At 54.6% G+C, this 20,783-nt stretch overlaps 1 non-coding gene and 2 pseudogenes across 1 annotated transcript; all 3 read right to left on the bottom strand.

Moving 5' to 3' along the window:
• Window positions 1–813: 813 nt before the first annotated feature.
• LOC132831953 (U2 spliceosomal RNA) lies at window positions 814–993 on the bottom strand (annotated as a pseudogene).
• A 12,103-nt stretch (window positions 994–13,096) lies between these two features.
• Window positions 13,097–13,272, bottom strand: LOC132831945 (U2 spliceosomal RNA; annotated as a pseudogene).
• Window positions 13,273–20,564: 7,292 nt separating this feature from the next.
• Window positions 20,565–20,756, bottom strand: LOC132831862 (U2 spliceosomal RNA). Its single transcript, XR_009646812.1, has one exon. It is a non-coding gene; the product is annotated as a U2 spliceosomal RNA (small nuclear RNA).
• Window positions 20,757–20,783: the final 27 nt, after the last annotated feature.

The following is a 20,783-nucleotide window of genomic DNA, read 5'->3' as shown; positions in this document are numbered from 1 at the left end:
CCGCAAATGATGACAAATCGTTCCAAATCGTACGGGTGGCACAGTGGATCAGTGGTTAGTACGGCTGCCTGGTGGCACCAGGGAGCTGAAGCCAGTTCCAGCCTTGGGCGATCGTCTGCGTGAATAATCTTTACGTACAGACGTAGCTACTAAAGCAGGTCGCTTCCGTACAGTAGTTTGCGAAGAAACAAACAGAGATGGGGGTTTCACTCTATTCAGGAAACAGACCAAAGACATTTCTTTCTTGTTCAAGAAAATATTAGGATAAATTTGTTGCCTCGGGGGTGGGGGGGGAGGGGGGGGGTTGGGAAGGGGCTGTGGGGGCTGATCTGATAGCCATTTGACATTGGCTGAGTCATGGGATCCCACAACCTGATTTGACTGTGTTAAAAATCCCACAACACCAGGTTTCAGCCCAACGGGGTTCTTTGAAATTACAGCAGTCACCCCACCCCCCGCCACCGCCGTACCATCGGTGGGATACGTTCCAAGAACGACCGCAGAAGCCCAAAACGGCAGACAAGGGCAAATCCATTCATTTAAATTGGCAAGTTACCTTCCTGGCAGGCCCCTGGTTCCAGAATGTTCCCTGTAGCACGTTGGGGTTACCCCTGTCCTGGCTTTCTGCGTGCTGCACCTTCATCAGGTAACTGCAGAGCAGGTTCATAAGACAGAAAACCCGTAACAAAAGACGATAGTTTCCTGCAACTGAAAAGACAATAGATGCAACAATCACTGACTGCCATCAACACGGCAAACTAGCAAAGGCAAGAGATTCACATTGCATTCACCTGCTTTTGAACTTGGGTAAGCGTTGGGTGCACCATTCCTGGAAACACTGCAATACCAGGCTGATACATGGAGAGGACAGAGCAAGCCCTTAAGCCATCTCCCTGCTCCAAAAATCCATTTAATACAAACACTCCCACCTTCGGGAGATATCAGCGATTAAACTGATAAGAACAGAATTTTTTTTTTTTTATTTCAAAATATACTTTATTCGTAAATATTCATAAATAATTTGATACACTGTACATTGGGTAATGCCATACATATGTTCACATTAACATACACAGTTTAGAATTTTCCTTTTTATATGCAAGTCTGTGCATTTCTCACTCCTATGCCCTTATATTGGGCTGAGGCGTCAGCAGAGCCCAAATGACTGCATGGGCCCCCTGATCTTCTTTAGACAGGCAGATGTTAAACGGTGGTCTTTCCCCACCGCGCCTTGGCGGCAGCTGCCCCAAGCTTCAGCGCGTCCCTCAACACGTAGTCTTGGACCTTGGAATGTGCCAGTCTGCAACACTCAGTCGGGGTCAACTCCTTCAGCTGGAAGATCAACAGGTTTCGGACCACCCAGAGAGCGTCCTTCACCGAGTTGATGATCCTCCAGGCGCAGTTGATATTCGTCTCGGTGTGCGTCCCGGGGAACAGGCCGTAGAGCACGGAGTCCCGTGTCACGGCGCTGCTCGGGACGAACCTCGACAAATACCACTGCATTCCTCTCCAGACTTCCTCTGCATAGGCACATTCCAGAAGGAGGTGTGTGACAGTCTCGTCCCCCCGCAGCCACTTCGAGGGCAGCGTGCGGTGCGGCAGAGAGTCCGGGCGTGCATAAACGATCTCACGGGTAGAGCCCTTCTCACCACCAGCCAAGCCATGTCTTGGTGCTTGTTAGAAAGTTCTGGCGATGAGGCATTCTGCCAAATTGCTTTGACAGTCTGCTCAGGGAACCACTCAACAGGATCCGCCCTCTCCTTTTCCCGAAGGGTCTCAAGGACACTACGTGCTGACCACTTCCTGATGGACTTGTGGTCAAAGGTGTTTTTCTTCAGAAATTTCTCCACGAAGGACAGGTGGTACGGAACGGTCCAACTACTCGGAGCGTTCCGCGGCAGCGAGGCCAGGCCCATCCTTCGCAACACCGGGGACAGGTAGAACCTCAGTACGTAGTGACACTTGGTGTTTGCGTACCGGGGATCCACGCACAGCTTGATGCAGCCACACACAAAGGTGGCCATCAGGGCGAGGGTGGCATTGGGAGCGTTTTTTCCCCCATTGCACCGGTCTTTGTACATGGTGTCTCTTCGGACCCGGTCCATCTTTGATCTCCACATGAAGTGGAAGATGGCCCGGGTGACTGCGGCAGCACAGGTTCTGGGGATAGGCCAGGCCTGTGCCACATACAACAATACTGAGAGTACCTCGCACCTGATGACCAGGTTTTTCCCCGCGATGGAGAGCGACCGTTGCTCCCATCTGCCTAGTTTCTGTCTCATCTTCCTGATCCGCTCCTCCCAGGTCTTGGCGCACGCCCCAGCACCCCCGAACCAAATACCCAGCACCTTCAGGTGGCCAGTCCTGACGGTGAAGGGGATATAGGATTGGTCGGTCCAGTTCCCGAAGAGCATGGCCTCGCTCTTCCCTCGGTTTACCTTGGCCCCCGAGGCCCGCTCGAACTGGTCGCAGATGCACAGGAGTCTGTGCACGGACAGCGGATCCGAGCAGAAAACGGCGACGTCATCCATGTACAGGGAGGCCTTAACCTGTAGGCCCCCGCTGCCAGGAATAGTCACCCCTCTCAGGCTCGCATCCTTCCTGATGGATTCGGCAAATGGCTCTATGCAACATACAAACAAGGCAGGAGAGAGTGGGCAGCCCTGCCTGACTCCAGATCTTACAGGGAAGCTATCTGATTCCCACCCATTGATTGAGACTGCACTGACAATGTTGGTGTAGAGCAGTCTGATCCAATTGCAGATTCCCTCCCCAAAGCCCATTTTGGAGAGGACATCCCTCATATATGTATGCGATATCCTGTCAAAGGCTTTCTCCTGGTCCAGGCTGATGAGGCAGGTGTCCACCCCCCTGTCCTGCACGTAGGCGATCGTATCCCTGAGGAGTGCGAGGCTCTCAGAGATCTTCCTGCCCGGTACAGCACAGGTTTGGTCGGGGTGGATCACCGTTCCCAGAGCAGACCTGACCCGGTTTGCGATGACCTTTGACAAGATTTTGTAGTCTGTGTTTAGCAGTGAGATCGGTCTCCAATTTCTAATTTCATCCCTCTCCCCCTTCCGCTTATAGATGAGGGTGATGATGCCTTTCCTCATGGATTCACTCATGGTACCTGCCCGAAGCATACTGACATACACCTCCAGCAGGTCCCGGCCAATCAAGTCCCAAAGAGCGGAATAGATCTCGACCGGTAAGCCGTCGCTTCCGGGAGTTTTATTCTTTTCGAAGGACTCGAGGGCCCTGGTCAGCTCATCCAGAGATAGCGGCTGGTCCAGCCTCTCTCGCGTTCCGTCCTCTAGGACCTCCGTGATAGAGGACAGGAACGACTGTGAGGCCGTGCTGTCGGTTGGCTTCGCGTCATACAGGCTGGCATAGAAGGATTTACTGATCCTCATGACGTCAGCCTGAGATGACGTTACCGAGCCATCTTCTTCCTTCAGGCTGCTGAGCACGGAGCTCTCTTTGTGCACCTTCTGGAAGAAGAAACGTGAGCACGTCTCGTCCTGCTCTACCGAGCGGACCCTGGACCGGAAGATTATCTTGGAGGCCTCCGAGGCAAAGAGCGAGGCTTGCTGGCCCTTCACCTCCTTGAGGTCCTCCGTGACATCGACCCCCAACGTCTGCAGCAGGAGCAGGTTCTGCATACTTTCCTGGAGCTGGGACAGTTTTCCCCGCCTCTCTCTCGCCTCCTGAACACCTTTGAGGATGAAGAATCTCTTGATGTTCCCTTTTACTGTTTCCCACCAGTCTGCTGGAGACTCAAAGAGACACTTCGCGGTTCTCCAACCTGCGTAATCCCTCTTGAGCTCCTTGATGTTTCCCGGGGTCAACAGCTTAGTGTTCAGTTTCCACGTTCCCTTGCCCGTCCGCTGCTCGTCCTGTAGGTGACAGTCGGCCAGTAGGAGGCAGTGGTCAGAGAAGAACACCGGCTTGACGTCGGTGGTTCTGACCGAGAACGTTCGGGACACAAACAGGTAATCTATCCTTGAGCGGATAGACCCGTCTGCCCGTGACCATGTGTATCTACGCTGCGCTCCATCTGCAGGGGTGCTGAAGACGTCGTGCAGCTTGGCATCTTTGACCGTTTCCATCAGGGCTCTGGACGTAGCGTCCAGTTTACTGTCCCCCCCGCCGGATCGTCCATCTGCATCAATGATGCAGTTGAAGTCTCCGGCCAGAATGACCGGCCTGGACGTAGCCAGCAGCAGTGGAAGCTGTTGCAGGACGGCCAACCGTTCACTCTTATCCGCTGGGGCGTACACGTTGATTAGTCTTACGGGAGCGTTTCTGTATTTAACATCCACGACGAGGAGGCGCCCGCCCACCACCTCCTTAACCTCGGAGATAGTGAAGTTACCTCCCCGCAAAAGGATCCCTAGGCCTGAGGAGCGGTTATCGTTGCCCCCCGACCACACTGACGGCCCATGGGCCCACAAGCTCGACCACCTCCTGTAACTGCTGAGGTGGGGTATCCCGCACTCCTGCAGAAACAGGACGTCGGCTTTGACGCTGGCCAGGGAGGCCAGTGTTGAAACGCATCGCGTAGCCGATTTGATGCTACGCACGTTGATGCTAGCAATTTTCAACCCCATTTTAACAGTTTACAGGTTTACCGGTGTCCGTTTGCTGCTGGTCCTGCCCTTCTGGGGTAGCTGCGTGCATCCCTGTGGTGGCGGCAAACTGTTGGACCTTCGCAGGGCTGAGGTAACTGTCCAGCTCCGCGCTGGAGCCATTACCCCACTCTGTTGTCTTCGTGTCGGGCCCGTGGTCCGCACTGACCAGTTCTCCGTCTGACAGCAGGGCTGTCATAGGACCGCTGCTCCCAGATACCTGGAGCTGTGGGCCGGTGAGTACCTCCTGGTTCTCACCGGGTAGGGGGAGGCCATTACCCGTCCCCTCAGAGGGATCGTCCTTTCCTTCCTGGGCGGTGCTGCCCTCCTTTCTCCTCACAACGCTCTGCCTCTTCCTCTGATGACGACCCTTCTTGCGCCCATCCTCACCATCGGAAGAGCTGCATGCGTCTTCGCCTTGTAGGTGTCGCTTTCCCCTTCGCTGGGTGGCTTTGGGGCCCCCAAGAGGTTTCCTCTTCCTGTTTTTTACTGTGATCCAGTCCTCTGCATCCTTTGATTCCTCCTCTTCCATTTCCTCTGACTGCATTGACGGAGCTTGGATCGGCTGCTGCACCTCCCCGCTGTCTGCCGTCTGCTCCGCTACTGCCTGCTCTTCCTTCTGGGTGCCTCCAGGCACCGTTTCCACGCTATTTTCATTTGCCTTCCTCGCCTTTGTTGGTCCGCGGCTCGTATTCGTGTTGCTACCTCCGGCCATCTGTGCGTAGGTAGCGGCTCCTCGTCTTGGGCAGGCCTTGTACATGTGGCCCGCCTCTCCGCACAGGTTACAGTTCTTGGCCTCCTTACAATCCTTGGTCAGGTGGCCTTCCTGCTTGCAATTTCGGCATACGGTCACCTTGCAGTCGGCCGCCATGTGGCCTGACCTCCCGCAGGTTCGGCACACCTTCGGCTGCCCTGCGTACGTCAGGTAGCCTCTGCTCCCTCCAATTGCGAAGCTGGAGGGTGGGTGGAGGATGTTCCCGCTGCCATCGACCCTCAGGGTTACCTTGACCTGTCTTTTACTTGTCCAGATCCCGAAAGGATCAACGACATCAGTGCTTTCTCCTTCAACCTGGACATACCTCTTCAAGAAGGTGAGAACATCTGCCGCTGGGACGTAGGGGTTGTACATTTGGATTGTAACAACCCGACTTCTCTGCGCAGGAAGCACACACAACGGGACCGCCGACAAGATGGAGAACAGAGGTTCCCCTTCCTTCTCCTTGAAGACCTTCAGGAGCTGCTCACAATGCTTCACGCTCCTGAAGGTCACGTCGAAGTAGCCTGCTCCAGGGAAATCCTGCAGGCAGTACACATCCTTTTTTTTTTATTTCAAAATATACTTTATTCGTAAATATTCATAAATAATTTGATACACTGTACATTGGGTAATGCCATACATATGTTCACATTAACATACACAGTTTAGAATTTTCCTTTTTATATGCAAGTCTGTGCATTTCTCACTCCTATGCCCTTATATTGGGCTGAGGCGTCAGCAGAGCCCAAATGACTGCATGGGCCCCCTGATCTTCTTTAGACAGGCAGATGTTAAACGGTGGTCTTTCCCCACCGCGCCTTGGCGGCAGCTGCCCCAAGCTTCAGCGCGTCCCTCAACACGTAGTCTTGGACCTTGGAATGTGCCAGTCTGCAACACTCAGTCGGGGTCAACTCCTTCAGCTGGAAGATCAACAGGTTTCGGACCACCCAGAGAGCGTCCTTCACCGAGTTGATGATCCTCCAGGCGCAGTTGATATTCGTCTCGGTGTGCGTCCCGGGGAACAGGCCGTAGAGCACGGAGTCCCGTGTCACGGCGCTGCTCGGGACGAACCTCGACAAATACCACTGCATTCCTCTCCAGACTTCCTCTGCATAGGCACATTCCAGAAGGAGGTGTGTGACAGTCTCGTCCCCCCCGCAGCCACTTCGAGGGCAGCGTGCGGTGCGGCAGAGAGTCCGGGCGTGCATAAACGATCTCACGGGTAGAGCCCTTCTCACCACCAGCCAAGCCATGTCTTGGTGCTTGTTGGAAAGTTCTGGCGATGAGGCATTCTGCCAAATTGCTTTGACAGTCTGCTCAGGGAACCACTCAACAGGATCCGCCCTCTCCTTTTCCCGAAGGGTCTCAAGGACACTACGTGCTGACCACTTCCTGATGGACTTGTGGTCAAAGGTGTTTTTCTTCAGAAATTTCTCCACGAAGGACAGGTGGTACGGAACGGTCCAACTACTCGGAGCGTTCCGCGGCAGCGAGGCCAGGCCCATCCTTCGCAACACCGGGGACAGGTAGAACCTCAGTACGTAGTGACACTTGGTGTTTGCGTACCGGGGATCTGCGCACAGCTTGATGCAGCCACACACAAAGGTGGCCATCAGGGTGAGGGTGGCATTGGGCGTGTTTTTTCCCCCATTGCACCGGTCTTTGTACATGGTGTCTCTTCGGACCCGGTCCATCTTTGATCTCCACATGAAGTGGAAGATGGCCCGGGTGACTGCGGCAGCACAGGTTCTGGGGATAGGCCAGGCCTGTGCCACATACAACAATACTGAGAGTACCTCGCACCTGATGACCAGGTTTTTCCCCGCGATGGAGAGCGACCGTTGCTCCCATCTGCCTAGTTTCTGTCTCATCTTCCTGATCCGCTCCTCCCAGGTCTTGGCGCACGCCCCAGCACCCCCGAACCAAATACCCAGCACCTTCAGGTGGCCAGTCCTGACGGTGAAGGGGATATAGGATTGGTCGGTCCAGTTCCCGAAGAGCATGGCCTCGCTCTTCCCTCGGTTTACCTTGGCCCCCGAGGCCCGCTCGAACTGGTCGCAGATGCACAGGAGTCTGTGCACGGACAGCGGATCCGAGCAGAAAACGGCGACGTCATCCATGTACAGGGAGGCCTTAACCTGTAGGCCCCCGCTGCCAGGAATAGTCACCCCTCTCAGGCTCGCATCCTTCCTGATGGATTCGGCAAATGGCTCTATGCAACATACAAACAAGGCAGGAGAGAGTGGGCAGCCCTGCCTGACTCCAGATCTTACAGGGAAGCTATCTGATTCCCACCCATTGATTGAGACTGCACTGACAATGTTGGTGTAGAGCAGTCTGATCCAATTGCAGATTCCCTCCCCAAAGCCCATTTTGGAGAGGACATCCCTCATATATGTATGCGATATCCTGTCAAAGGCTTTCTCCTGGTCCAGGCTGATGAGGCAGGTGTCCACCCCCCTGTCCTGCACGTAGGCGATCGTATCCCTGAGGAGTGCGAGGCTCTCAGAGATCTTCCTGCCCGGTACAGCACAGGTTTGGTCGGGGTGGATCACCGTTCCCAGAGCAGACCTGACCCGGTTTGCGATGACCTTTGACAAGATTTTGTAGTCTGTGTTTAGCAGTGAGATCGGTCTCCAATTTCTAATTTCATCCCTCTCCCCCTTCCGCTTATAGATGAGGGTGATGATGCCTTTCCTCATGGATTCACTCATGGTACCTGCCCGAAGCATACTGACATACACCTCCAGCAGGTCCCGGCCAATCAAGTCCCAAAGAGCGGAATAGATCTCGACCGGTAAGCCGTCGCTTCCGGGAGTTTTATTCTTTTCGAAGGACTCGAGGGCCCTGGTCAGCTCATCCAGAGATAGCGGCTGGTCCAGCCTCTCTCGCGTTCCGTCCTCTAGGACCTCCGTGATAGAGGACAGGAACGACTGTGAGGCCGTGCTGTCGGTTGGCTTCGCGTCATACAGGCTGGCATAGAAGGATTTACTGATCCTCATGACGTCAGCCTGAGATGACGTTACCGAGCCATCTTCTTCCTTCAGGCTGCTGAGCACGGAGCTCTCTTTGTGCACCTTCTGGAAGAAGAAACGTGAGCACGTCTCGTCCTGCTCTACCGAGCGGACCCTGGACCGGAAGATTATCTTGGAGGCCTCCGAGGCAAAGAGCGAGGCTTGCTGGCCCTTCACCTCCTTGAGGTCCTCCGTGACATCGACCCCCAACGTCTGCAGCAGGAGCAGGTTCTGCATACTTTCCTGGAGCTGGGACAGTTTTCCCCGCCTCTCTCTCGCCTCCTGAACACCTTTGAGGATGAAGAATCTCTTGATGTTCCCTTTTACTGTTTCCCACCAGTCTGCTGGAGACTCAAAGAGACACTTCGCGGTTCTCCAACCTGCGTAATCCCTCTTGAGCTCCTTGATGTTTCCCGGGGTCAACAGCTTAGTGTTCAGTTTCCACGTTCCCTTGCCCGTCCGCTGCTCGTCCTGTAGGTGACAGTCGGCCAGTAGGAGGCAGTGGTCAGAGAAGAACACCGGCTTGACGTCGGTGGTTCTGACCGAGAACGTTCGGGACACAAACAGGTAATCTATCCTTGAGCGGATAGACCCGTCTGCCCGTGACCATGTGTATCTACGCTGCGCTCCATCTGCAGGGGTGCTGAAGACGTCGTGCAGCTTGGCATCTTTGACCGTTTCCATCAGGGCTCTGGACGTAGCGTCCAGTTTACTGTCCCCCCCGCCGGATCGTCCATCTGCATCAATGATGCAGTTGAAGTCTCCGGCCAGAATGACCGGCCTGGACGTAGCCAGCAGCAGTGGAAGCTGTTGCAGGACGGCCAACCGTTCACTCTTATCCGCTGGGGCGTACACGTTGATTAGTCTTACGGGAGCGTTTCTGTATTTAACATCCACGACGAGGAGGCGCCCGCCCACCACCTCCTTAACCTCGGAGATAGTGAAGTTACCTCCCCGCAAAAGGATCCCTAGGCCTGAGGAGCGGTTATCGTTGCCCCCCGACCACACTGACGGCCCATGGGCCCACAAGCTCGACCACCTCCTGTAACTGCTGAGGTGGGGTATCCCGCACTCCTGCAGAAACAGGACGTCGGCTTTGACGCTGGCCAGGGAGGCCAGTGTTGAAACGCATCGCGTAGCCGATTTGATGCTACGCACGTTGATGCTAGCAATTTTCAACCCCATTTTAACAGTTTACAGGTTTACCGGTGTCCGTTTGCTGCTGGTCCTGCCCTTCTGGGGTAGCTGCGTGCATCCCTGTGGTGGCGGCAAACTGTTGGACCTTCGCAGGGCTGAGGTAACTGTCCAGCTCCGCGCTGGAGCCATTACCCCACTCTGTTGTCTTCGTGTCGGGCCCGTGGTCCGCACTGACCAGTTCTCCGTCTGACAGCAGGGCTGTCATAGGACCGCTGCTCCCAGATACCTGGAGCTGTGGGCCGGTGAGTACCTCCTGGTTCTCACCGGGTAGGGGGAGGCCATTACCCGTCCCCTCAGAGGGATCGTCCTTTCCTTCCTGGGCGGTGCTGCCCTCCTTTCTCCTCACAACGCTCTGCCTCTTCCTCTGATGACGACCCTTCTTGCGCCCATCCTCACCATCGGAAGAGCTGCATGCGTCTTCGCCTTGTAGGTGTCGCTTTCCCCTTCGCTGGGTGGCTTTGGGGCCCCCAAGAGGTTTCCTCTTCCTGTTTTTTACTGTGATCCAGTCCTCTGCATCCTTTGATTCCTCCTCTTCCATTTCCTCTGACTGCATTGACGGAGCTTGGATCGGCTGCTGCACCTCCCCGCTGTCTGCCGTCTGCTCCGCTACTGCCTGCTCTTCCTTCTGGGTGCCTCCAGGCACCGTTTCCACGCTATTTTCATTTGCCTTCCTCGCCTTTGTTGGTCCGCGGCTCGTATTCGTGTTGCTACCTCCGGCCATCTGTGCGTAGGTAGCGGCTCCTCGTCTTGGGCAGGCCTTGTACATGTGGCCCGCCTCTCCGCACAGGTTACAGTTCTTGGCCTCCTTACAATCCTTGGTCAGGTGGCCTTCCTGCTTGCAATTTCGGCATACGGTCACCTTGCAGTCGGCCGCCATGTGGCCTGACCTCCCGCAGGTTCGGCACACCTTCGGCTGCCCTGCGTACGTCAGGTAGCCTCTGCTCCCTCCAATTGCGAAGCTGGAGGGTGGGTGGAGGATGTTCCCGCTGCCATCGACCCTCAGGGTTACCTTGACCTGTCTTTTACTTGTCCAGATCCCGAAAGGATCAACGACATCAGTGCTTTCTCCTTCAACCTGGACATACCTCTTCAAGAAGGTGAGAACATCTGCCGCTGGGACGTAGGGGTTGTACATTTGGATTGTCACAACCCGACTTCTCTGCGCAGGAAGCACACACAACGGGACCGCCGACAAGATGGAGAACAGAGGTTCCCCTTCCTTCTCCTTGAAGACCTTCAGGAGCTGCTCACAATGCTTCACGCTCCTGAAGGTCACGTCGAAGTAGCCTGCCCCAGGGAAATCCTGCAGGCAGTACACATCCGCTGCTGCAAACCCACAGCACTCCAGCAAGACCTTCTTCACAAACACCGTCCGATCGACCGGTGTGTGCTCCTCCACCTTCTTCACAGTCACCCTGACTGTGTTGCGAATGCCCTGGCCAGGGCTGCGAATGGCTGCTGAGGCCATGGCTCCAAGATTGGCTGGTCCCTGAATTGGCGTTAGGCCGAAGCCAGCATGAAGATCCACCAATAGCAGGTCAGCACAACCAAACGATCCTCCAACGTCCAATCACGATCCAGCGATGGTCTCTCCACTAGCTCTGATGACTCGCAACTCGACACCTGTCCTGATAAGAACAGACACTTGATCTTAGCCAAAAGGCCGAGAAGCGATAGCACATCAATACTCCAACGGTGGAGGTCATATTTGCCGACTATCCTTTCCATCAGTTTGATGATATTCAAAGTTCCTTTATTCCCTTACCGTCTACCTTCCTTCCAAGATATCCAACCAGACCGGAAGATCACTCTGCAGCAGTCGCTGTGCTTTCCCCGTGCTTTTCTCTCCATCTGTTACGTAGCCGCGTAGGTCGCGCTGACGACCAATCAGATGGCACGGGCCGGAGCCACCGCACGTCAGGTCGACTGCAGAGAGGTTTCTCCCGGTGATCGGGGACAGCGGCGGCGGCAGGGTCATTCATTCCCCCGGCAGGGTCATTCATTCCCCCGGCATCTACAAGATTCACCAGAATTCCTCAGGCAGCACCTTGCAAACCCATGGCCAACGCAGCCTCGAAGGATGACGGCAGCAGATCCACGGGAACACCACCATTCGCAAGTTCTCCACCCTCCCCCACCCCCGAGACACTCGCTGTCCTGAATTGCAAATATGTCTTTGTTCCTCCGGTGTTACCGGGTCAAAATCGGGAATCCCCGCCCAAACAGCATCGCGGGGCTACCGACAGCACTTGGACTGCAGCGGTTCGAGAGAGCAGCTCACCACCAGGCTGATCTCGGCATGGGCGAGAAATGTTGGCCTTGACGGAAAGATCCTATTCATTGCCTCCCCTTGTGTTGGTGTAGCTTGCCCATAAATGCCAATCATCGTTTCCCTCACGTACAGGATTCGCTCCTCGGCATTCCGCATCAATCCGAAAAGTTGCGAAAAGCGAATTACGTCCGTGCACCCTTTCTTTATCGTCCACTCTCAATATCCTCTCTACTTGTATCCGACTCTCTGGAGAATGGGGAGGGAGCTGATCTCCCCGTGTAAACATGTCACGCTGCAAGCGCGCCTCATCACCACCAGCAGCTCGATTCGACATCTCCGTTCACATTGCTGCAGATCGCTGACAACATTATAATCCGACCCAGTTGACAAACTGACAACTGTTTCGCTACTTGCACCGCAAATGATGACAAATCGTTCCAAATCGTACGGGTGGCACAGTGGATCAGTGGTTAGTACGGCTGCCTGGTGGCACCAGGGAGCTGAAGCCAGTTCCAGCCTTGGGCGATCGTCTGCGTGAATAATCTTTACGTACAGACGTAGCTACTAAAGCAGGTCGCTTCCGTACAGTAGTTTGCGAAGAAACAAACAGAGATGGGGGTTTCACTCTATTCAGGAAACAGACCAAAGACATTTCTTTCTTGTTCAAGAAAATATTAGGATAAATTTGTTGCCTCGGGGTTGGGGGGGGAGGCGGGGGGGTTGGGAAGGGGCTGTGGGGGCTGATCTGATAGCCATTTGACATTGGCTGAGTCATGGGATCCCACAACCTGATTTGACTGTGTTAAAAATCCCACAACACCAGGTTCAGCCCAACGGGGTTCTTTGAAATTACAGCAGTCACCCCACCCCCCGCCACCGCCGTACCATCGGTGGGATACGTTCCAAGAACGACCGCAGAAGCCCAAAACGGCAGACAAGGGCAAATCCATTCATTCAAATTGGCAAGTTACCTTCCTGGCAGGCCCCTGGTTCCAGAATGTTCCCTGTAGCACGTTGGGGTTACCCCTGTCCTGGCTTTCAGCGTGCTGCACCTTCATCAGGTAACTGCAGAGCAGGTTCATAAGACAGAAAACCCGTAACAAAAGACGATAGTTTCCTGCAACTGAAAAGACAATAGATGCAACAATCACTGACTGCCATCAACACGGCAAACTAGCAAAGGCAAGAGATTCACATTGCATTCACCTGCTTTTGAACTTGGGTAAGCGTTGGGTGCACCATTCCTGGAAACACTGCAATACCAGGCTGATACATGGAGAGGACAGAGCAAGCCCTTAAGCCATCTCCCTGCTCCAAAAATCCATTTAATACAAACACTCCCACCTTCGGGAGATATCAGCGATTAAACTGATAAGAACAGAATTTTTTTTTATTTCAAAATATACTTTATTCGTAAATATTCATAAATAATTTGATACACTGTACATTGGGTAATGCCATACATATGTTCACATTAACATACACAGTTTAGAATTTTCCTTTTTATATGCAAGTCTGTGCATTTCTCACTCCTATGCCCTTATATTGGGCTGAGGCGTCAGCAGAGCCCAAATGACTGCATGGGCCCCCTGATCTTCTTTAGACAGGCAGATGTTAAACGGTGGTCTTTCCCCACCGCGCCTTGGCGGCAGCTGCCCCAAGCTTCAGCGCGTCCCTCAACACGTAGTCTTGGACCTTGGAATGTGCCAGTCTGCAACACTCAGTCGGGGTCAACTCCTTCAGCTGGAAGATCAACAGGTTTCGGACCACCCAGAGAGCGTCCTTCACCGAGTTGATGATCCTCCAGGCGCAGTTGATATTCGTCTCGGTGTGCGTCCCGGGGAACAGGCCGTAGAGCACGGAGTCCCGTGTCACGGCGCTGCTCGGGACGAACCTCGACAAATACCACTGCATTCCTCTCCAGACTTCCTCTGCATAGGCACATTCCAGAAGGAGGTGTGTGACAGTCTCGTCCCCCCCGCAGCCACTTCGAGGGCAGCGTGCGGTGCGGCAGAGAGTCCGGGCGTGCATAAACGATCTCACGGGTAGAGCCCTTCTCACCACCAGCCAAGCCATGTCTTGGTGCTTGTTAGAAAGTTCTGGCGATGAGGCATTCTGCCAAATTGCTTTGACAGTCTGCTCAGGGAACCACTCAACAGGATCCGCCCTCTCCTTTTCCCGAAGGGTCTCAAGGACACTACGTGCTGACCACTTCCTGATGGACTTGTGGTCAAAGGTGTTTTTCTTCAGAAATTTCTCCACGAAGGACAGGTGGTACGGAACGGTCCAACTACTCGGAGCGTTCCGCGGCAGCGAGGCCAGGCCCATCCTTCGCAACACCGGGGACAGGTAGAACCTCAGTACGTAGTGACACTTGGTGTTTGCGTACCGGGGATCCACGCACAGCTTGATGCAGCCACACACAAAGGTGGCCATCAGGGCGAGGGTGGCATTGGGAGTGTTTTTTCCCCCATTGCACCGGTCTTTGTACATGGTGTCTCTTCGGACCCGGTCCATCTTTGATCTCCACATGAAGTGGAAGATGGCCCGGGTGACTGCGGCAGCACAGGTTCTGGGGATAGGCCAGGCCTGTGCCACATACAACAATACTGAGAGTACCTCGCACCTGATGACCAGGTTTTTCCCCGCGATGGAGAGCGACCGTTGCTCCCATCTGCCTAGTTTCTGTCTCATCTTCCTGATCCGCTCCTCCCAGGTCTTGGCGCACGCCCCAGCACCCCCGAACCAAATACCCAGCACCTTCAGGTGGCCAGTCCTGACGGTGAAGGGGATATAGGATTGGTCGGTCCAGTTCCCGAAGAGCATGGCCTCGCTCTTCCCTCGGTTTACCTTGGCCCCCGAGGCCCGCTCGAACTGGTCGCAGATGCACAGGAGTCTGTGCACGGACAGCGGATCCGAGCAGAAAACGGCGACGTCATCCATGTACAGGGAGGCCTTAACCTGTAGGCCCCCGCTGCCAGGAATAGTCACCCCTCTCAGGCTCGCATCCTTCCTGATGGATTCGGCAAATGGCTCTATGCAACATACAAACAAGGCAGGAGAGAGTGGGCAGCCCTGCCTGACTCCAGATCTTACAGGGAAGCTATCTGATTCCCACCCATTGATTGAGACTGCACTGACAATGTTGGTGTAGAGCAGTCTGATCCAATTGCAGATTCCCTCCCCAAAGCCCATTTTGGAGAGGACATCCCTCATATATGTATGCGATATCCTGTCAAAGGCTTTCTCCTGGTCCAGGCTGATGAGGCAGGTGTCCACCCCCCTGTCCTGCACGTAGGCGATCGTATCCCTGAGGAGTGCGAGGCTCTCAGAGATCTTCCTGCCCGGTACAGCACAGGTTTGGTCGGGGTGGATCACCGTTCCCAGAGCAGACCTGACCCGGTTTGCGATGACCTTTGACAAGATTTTGTAGTCTGTGTTTAGCAGTGAGATCGGTCTCCAATTTCTAATTTCATCCCTCTCCCCCTTCCGCTTATAGATGAGGGTGATGATGCCTTTCCTCATGGATTCACTCATGGTACCTGCCCGAAGCATACTGACATACACCTCCAGCAGGTCCCGGCCAATCAAGTCCCAAAGAGCGGAATAGATCTCGACCGGTAAGCCGTCGCTTCCGGGAGTTTTATTCTTTTCGAAGGACTCGAGGGCCCTGGTCAGCTCATCCAGAGATAGCGGCTGGTCCAGCCTCTCTCGCGTTCCGTCCTCTAGGACCTCCGTGATAGAGGACAGGAACGACTGTGAGGCCGTGCTGTCGGTTGGCTTCGCGTCATACAGGCTGGCATAGAAGGATTTACTGATCCTCATGACGTCAGCCTGAGATGACGTTACCGAGCCATCTTCTTCCTTCAGGCTGCTGAGCACGGAGCTCTCTTTGTGCACCTTCTGGAAGAAGAAACGTGAGCACGTCTCGTCCTGCTCTACCGAGCGGACCCTGGACCGGAAGATTATCTTGGAGGCCTCCGAGGCAAAGAGCGAGGCTTGCTGGCCCTTCACCTCCTTGAGGTCCTCCGTGACATCGACCCCCAACGTCTGCAGCAGGAGCAGGTTCTGCATACTTTCCTGGAGCTGGGACAGTTTTCCCCGCCTCTCTCTCGCCTCCTGAACACCTTTGAGGATGAAGAATCTCTTGATGTTCCCTTTTACTGTTTCCCACCAGTCTGCTGGAGACTCAAAGAGACACTTCGCGGTTCTCCAACCTGCGTAATCCCTCTTGAGCTCCTTGATGTTTCCCGGGGTCAACAGCTTAGTGTTCAGTTTCCACGTTCCCTTGCCCGTCCGCTGCTCGTCCTGTAGGTGACAGTCGGCCAGTAGGAGGCAGTGGTCAGAGAAGAACACCGGCTTGACGTCGGTGGTTCTGACCGAGAACGTTCGGGACACAAACAGGTAATCTATCCTTGAGCGGATAGACCCGTCTGCCCGTGACCATGTGTATCTACGCTGCGCTCCATCTGCAGGGGTGCTGAAGACGTCGTGCAGCTTGGCATCTTTGACCGTTTCCATCAGGGCTCTGGACGTAGCGTCCAGTTTACTGTCCCCCCCGCCGGATCGTCCATCTGCATCAATGATGCAGTTGAAGTCTCCGGCCAGAATGACCGGCCTGGACGTAGCCAGCAGCAGTGGAAGCTGTTGCAGGACGGCCAACCGTTCACTCTTATCCGCTGGGGCGTACACGTTGATTAGTCTTACGGGAGCGTTTCTGTATTTAACATCCACGACGAGGAGGCGCCCGCCCACCACCTCCTTAACCTCGGAGATAGTGAAGTTACCTCCCCGCAAAAGGATCCCTAGGCCTGAGGAGCGGTTATCGTTGCCCCCCGACCACACTGACGGCCCATGGGCCCACAAGCTCGACCACCTCCTGTAACTGCTGAGGTGGGGTATCCCGCACTCCTGCAGAAACAGGACGTCGGCTTTGACGCTGGCCAGGGAGGCCAGTGTTGAAACGCATCGCGTAGCCGATTTGATGCTACGCACGTTGATGCTAGCAATTTTCAACCCCATTTTAACAGTTTACAGGTTTACCGGTGTCCGTTTGCTGCTGGTCCTGCCCTTCTGGGGTAGCTGCGTGCATCCCTGTGGTGGCGGCAAACTGTTGGACCTTCGCAGGGCTGAGGTAACTGTCCAGCTCCGCGCTGGAGCCATTACCCCACTCTGTTGTCTTCGTGTCGGGCCCGTGGTCCGCACTGACCAGTTCTCCGTCTGACAGCAGGGCTGTCATAGGACCGCTGCTCCCAGATACCTGGAGCTGTGGGCCGGTGAGTACCTCCTGGTTCTCACCGGGTAGGGGGAGGCCATTACCCGTCCCCTCAGAGGGATCGTCCTTTCCTTCCTGGGCGGTGCTGCCCTCCTTTCTCCTCACAACGCTCTGCCTCTTCCTCTGATGACGACCCTTCTTGCGCCCATCCTCACCATCGGAAGAGCTGCATGCGTCTTCGCCTTGTAGGTGTCGCTTTCCCCTTCGCTGGGTGGCTTTGGGGCCCCCAAGAGGTTTCCTCTTCCTGTTTTTTACTGTGATCCAGTCCTCTGCATCCTTTGATTCCTCCTCTTCCATTTCCTCTGACTGCATTGACGGAGCTTGGATCGGCTGCTGCACCTCCCCGCTGTCTGCCGTCTGCTCCGCTACTGCCTGCTCTTCCTTCTGGGTGCCTCCAGGCACCGTTTCCACGCTATTTTCATTTGCCTTCCTCGCCTTTGTTGGTCCGCGGCTCGTATTCGTGTTGCTACCTCCGGCCATCTGTGCGTAGGTAGCGGCTCCTCGTCTTGGGCAGGCCTTGTACATGTGGCCCGCCTCTCCGCACAGGTTACAGTTCTTGGCCTCCTTACAATCCTTGGTCAGGTGGCCTTCCTGCTTGCAATTTCGGCATACGGTCACCTTGCAGTCGGCCGCCATGTGGCCTGACCTCCCGCAGGTTCGGCACACCTTCGGCTGCCCTGCGTACGTCAGGTAGCCTCTGCTCCCTCCAATTGCGAAGCTGGAGGGTGGGTGGAGGATGTTCCCGCTGCCATCGACCCTCAGGGTTACCTTGACCTGTCTTTTACTTGTCCAGATCCCGAAAGGATCAACGACATCAGTGCTTTCTCCTTCAACCTGGACATACCTCTTCAAGAAGGTGAGAACATCTGCCGCTGGGACGTAGGGGTTGTACATTTGGATTGTAACAACCCGACTTCTCTGCGCAGGAAGCACACACAACGGGACCGCCGACAAGATGGAGAACAGAGGTTCCCCTTCCTTCTCCTTGAAGACCTTCAGGAGCTGCTCACAATGCTTCACGCTCCTGAAGGTCACGTCGAAGTAGCCTGCCCCAGGGAAATCCTGCAGGCAGTACACATCCGCTGCTGCAAACCCACAGCACTCCAGCAAGACCTTCTTCACAAACACCGTCCGATCGACCGGTGTGTGCTCCTCCACCTTCTTCACAGTCACCCTGACTGTGTTGCGAATGCCCTGGCCAGGGCTGCGAGCGGCTGCTGAGGCCATAGCTCTGAGGTTGGCTGATACCTGAATTGGCGTTAGGCCGAAGCCAGCATAAAGATCCACCAAGAGCAGGTCAGCACAACCAAACGATCCTCCAGCGGCCAATCACGATCCAGCGATGGTCTCCAGCAGCTCCAACGACTCGCAACACGAACCCCTTGGTTTTTCTCCCGCCAGCGCACTTCTGCAGCGTCAAACCTGCAGCTCTCGAGCAGAATCTCTTCCTCTGGACCTCAGGAACTACACATATTCCAAGAATCTTCAGATAATGACCAGGAACAAACCATACAAAAGGCGAAAGATTTATACTCTCTGAAGAGAAACCAGAACAGAAACTACACATATTCCAAGCCAAAAGGCCGAGAAGCGATAGCACATTAATACTCCAACGGTGGAGGTCATATTTGCCGACTATCCTTTCCATCAGTTTGATGATATTCAAAGTTCCTTTATTCCCTTACCGTCTACCTTCCTTCCAAGATATCCAACCAGACCGGAAGATCACTCTGCAGCAGTCGCTGTGCTTTCCCCGTGCTTTTCTGTCCATCTGTTACGTAGCCGCGTAGGTCGCGCTGACGACCAATCAGATGGCACGGGCCGGAGCCACCGCACGTCAGGTCGACTGCAGAGAGGTTTCTCCCGGTGATCGGGGACAGCGGCGGCGGCAGGGTCATTCATTCCCCCGGCAGGGTCATTCATTCCCCCGGCATCTACAAGATTCACCAGAATTCCTCAGGCAGCACCTTGCAAACCCATGGCCAACGCAGCCTCGAAGGATGACGGCAGCAGATCCACAGGAACACCACCATTCGCAAGTTCTCCCCCCTCCCCACCCCCCGAGACACTCGCTGTCCTGAATTGCAAATATGTCTTTGTTCCTCCGGTGTTACCGGGTCAAAATCGGGAATCCCCGCCCAAACAGCATCGCGGGGCTACCGACAGCACTTGGACTGCAGCGGTTCGAGAGAGCAGCTCACCACCAGGCTGATCTCGGCATGGGCGAGAAATGTTGGCCTTGACGGAAAGATCCTATTCATTGCCTCCCCTTGTGTTGGTGTAGCTTGCCCATAAATGCCAATCATCGTTTCCCTCACGTACAGGATTCGCTCCTCGGCATTCCGCATCAATCCGAAAAGTTGCGAAAAGCGAATTACGTCCGTGCACCCTTTCTTTATCGTCCACTCTCAATATCCTCTCTACTTGTATCCGACTCTCTGGAGAATGGGGAGGGAGCTGATCTCCCCGTGTAAACATGTCACGCTGCAAGCGCGCCTCATCACCACCAGCAGCTCGATTCGACATCTCCGTTCACATTGCTGCAGATCGCTGACAACATTATAATCCGACCCAGTTGACAAACTGACAACTGTTTCGCTACTTGCACCGCAAATGATGACAAATCGTTCCAAATCGTACGGGTGGCACAGTGGATCAGTGGTTAGTACGGCTGCCTGGTGGCACCAGGGAGCTGAAGCCAGTTCCAGCCTTGGGCGATCGTCTGCGTGAATAATCTTTACGTACAGACGTAGCTACTAAAGCAGGTCGCTTCCGTACAGTAGTTTGCGAAGAAACAAACAGAGATGGGGGTTTCACTCTATTCAGGAAACAGACCAAAGACATTTCTTTCTTGTTCAAGAAAATATTAGGATAAATTTGTTGCCTCGGGGGTGGGGGGGGAGGCGGGGGGGTTGGGAAGGGGCTGTGGGGGCTGATCTGATAGCCATTTGACATTGGCTGAGTCATGGGATCCCACAACCTGATTTGACTGTGTTAAAAATCCCACAACACCAGGTTTCAGCCCAACGGGGTTCTTTGAAATTACAGCAGTCACCCCACCCCCCGCCACCGCCGTACCATCGGTGGGATACGTTCCAAGAACGACCGCAGAAGCCCAAAACGGCAGACAAGGGCAAATCCATTCATTTAAATTGGCAAGTTACCTTCCTGGCAGGCCCCTGGTTCCAGAATGTTCCCTGTAGCACGTTGGGGTTACCCCTGTCCTGGCTTTCTGCGTGCTGCACCTTCATCAGGTAACTGCAGAGCAGGTTCATAAGACAGAAAACCCGTAACAAAAGACGATAGTTTCCTGCAACTGAAAAGACAATAGATGCAACAATCACTGACTGCCATCAACACGGCAAACTAGCAAAGGCAAGAGATTCACATTGCATTCACCTGCTTTTGAACTTGGGTAAGCGTTGGGTGCACCATTCCTGGAAACACTGCAATACCAGGCTGATACATGGAGAGGACAGAGCAAGCCCTTAAGCCATCTCCCTGCTCCAAAAATCCATTTAATACAAACACTCCCACCTTCGGGAGATATCAGCGATTAAACTGATAAGAACAGAAACTACACATATTCCAAGCCAAAAGGCCGAGAAGCGATAGCACATTAATACTCCAACGGTGGAGG

Source organism: Hemiscyllium ocellatum, chromosome 33 (assembly GCF_020745735.1).
Source record: "Hemiscyllium ocellatum isolate sHemOce1 chromosome 33, sHemOce1.pat.X.cur, whole genome shotgun sequence".
Classification (NCBI taxonomy): Eukaryota; Metazoa; Chordata; class Chondrichthyes; order Orectolobiformes; family Hemiscylliidae; genus Hemiscyllium; species Hemiscyllium ocellatum.
The sequence above is the reverse complement of the archived record's forward strand: the minus strand, read 5'-3'. Positions and strand labels throughout refer to the sequence as shown.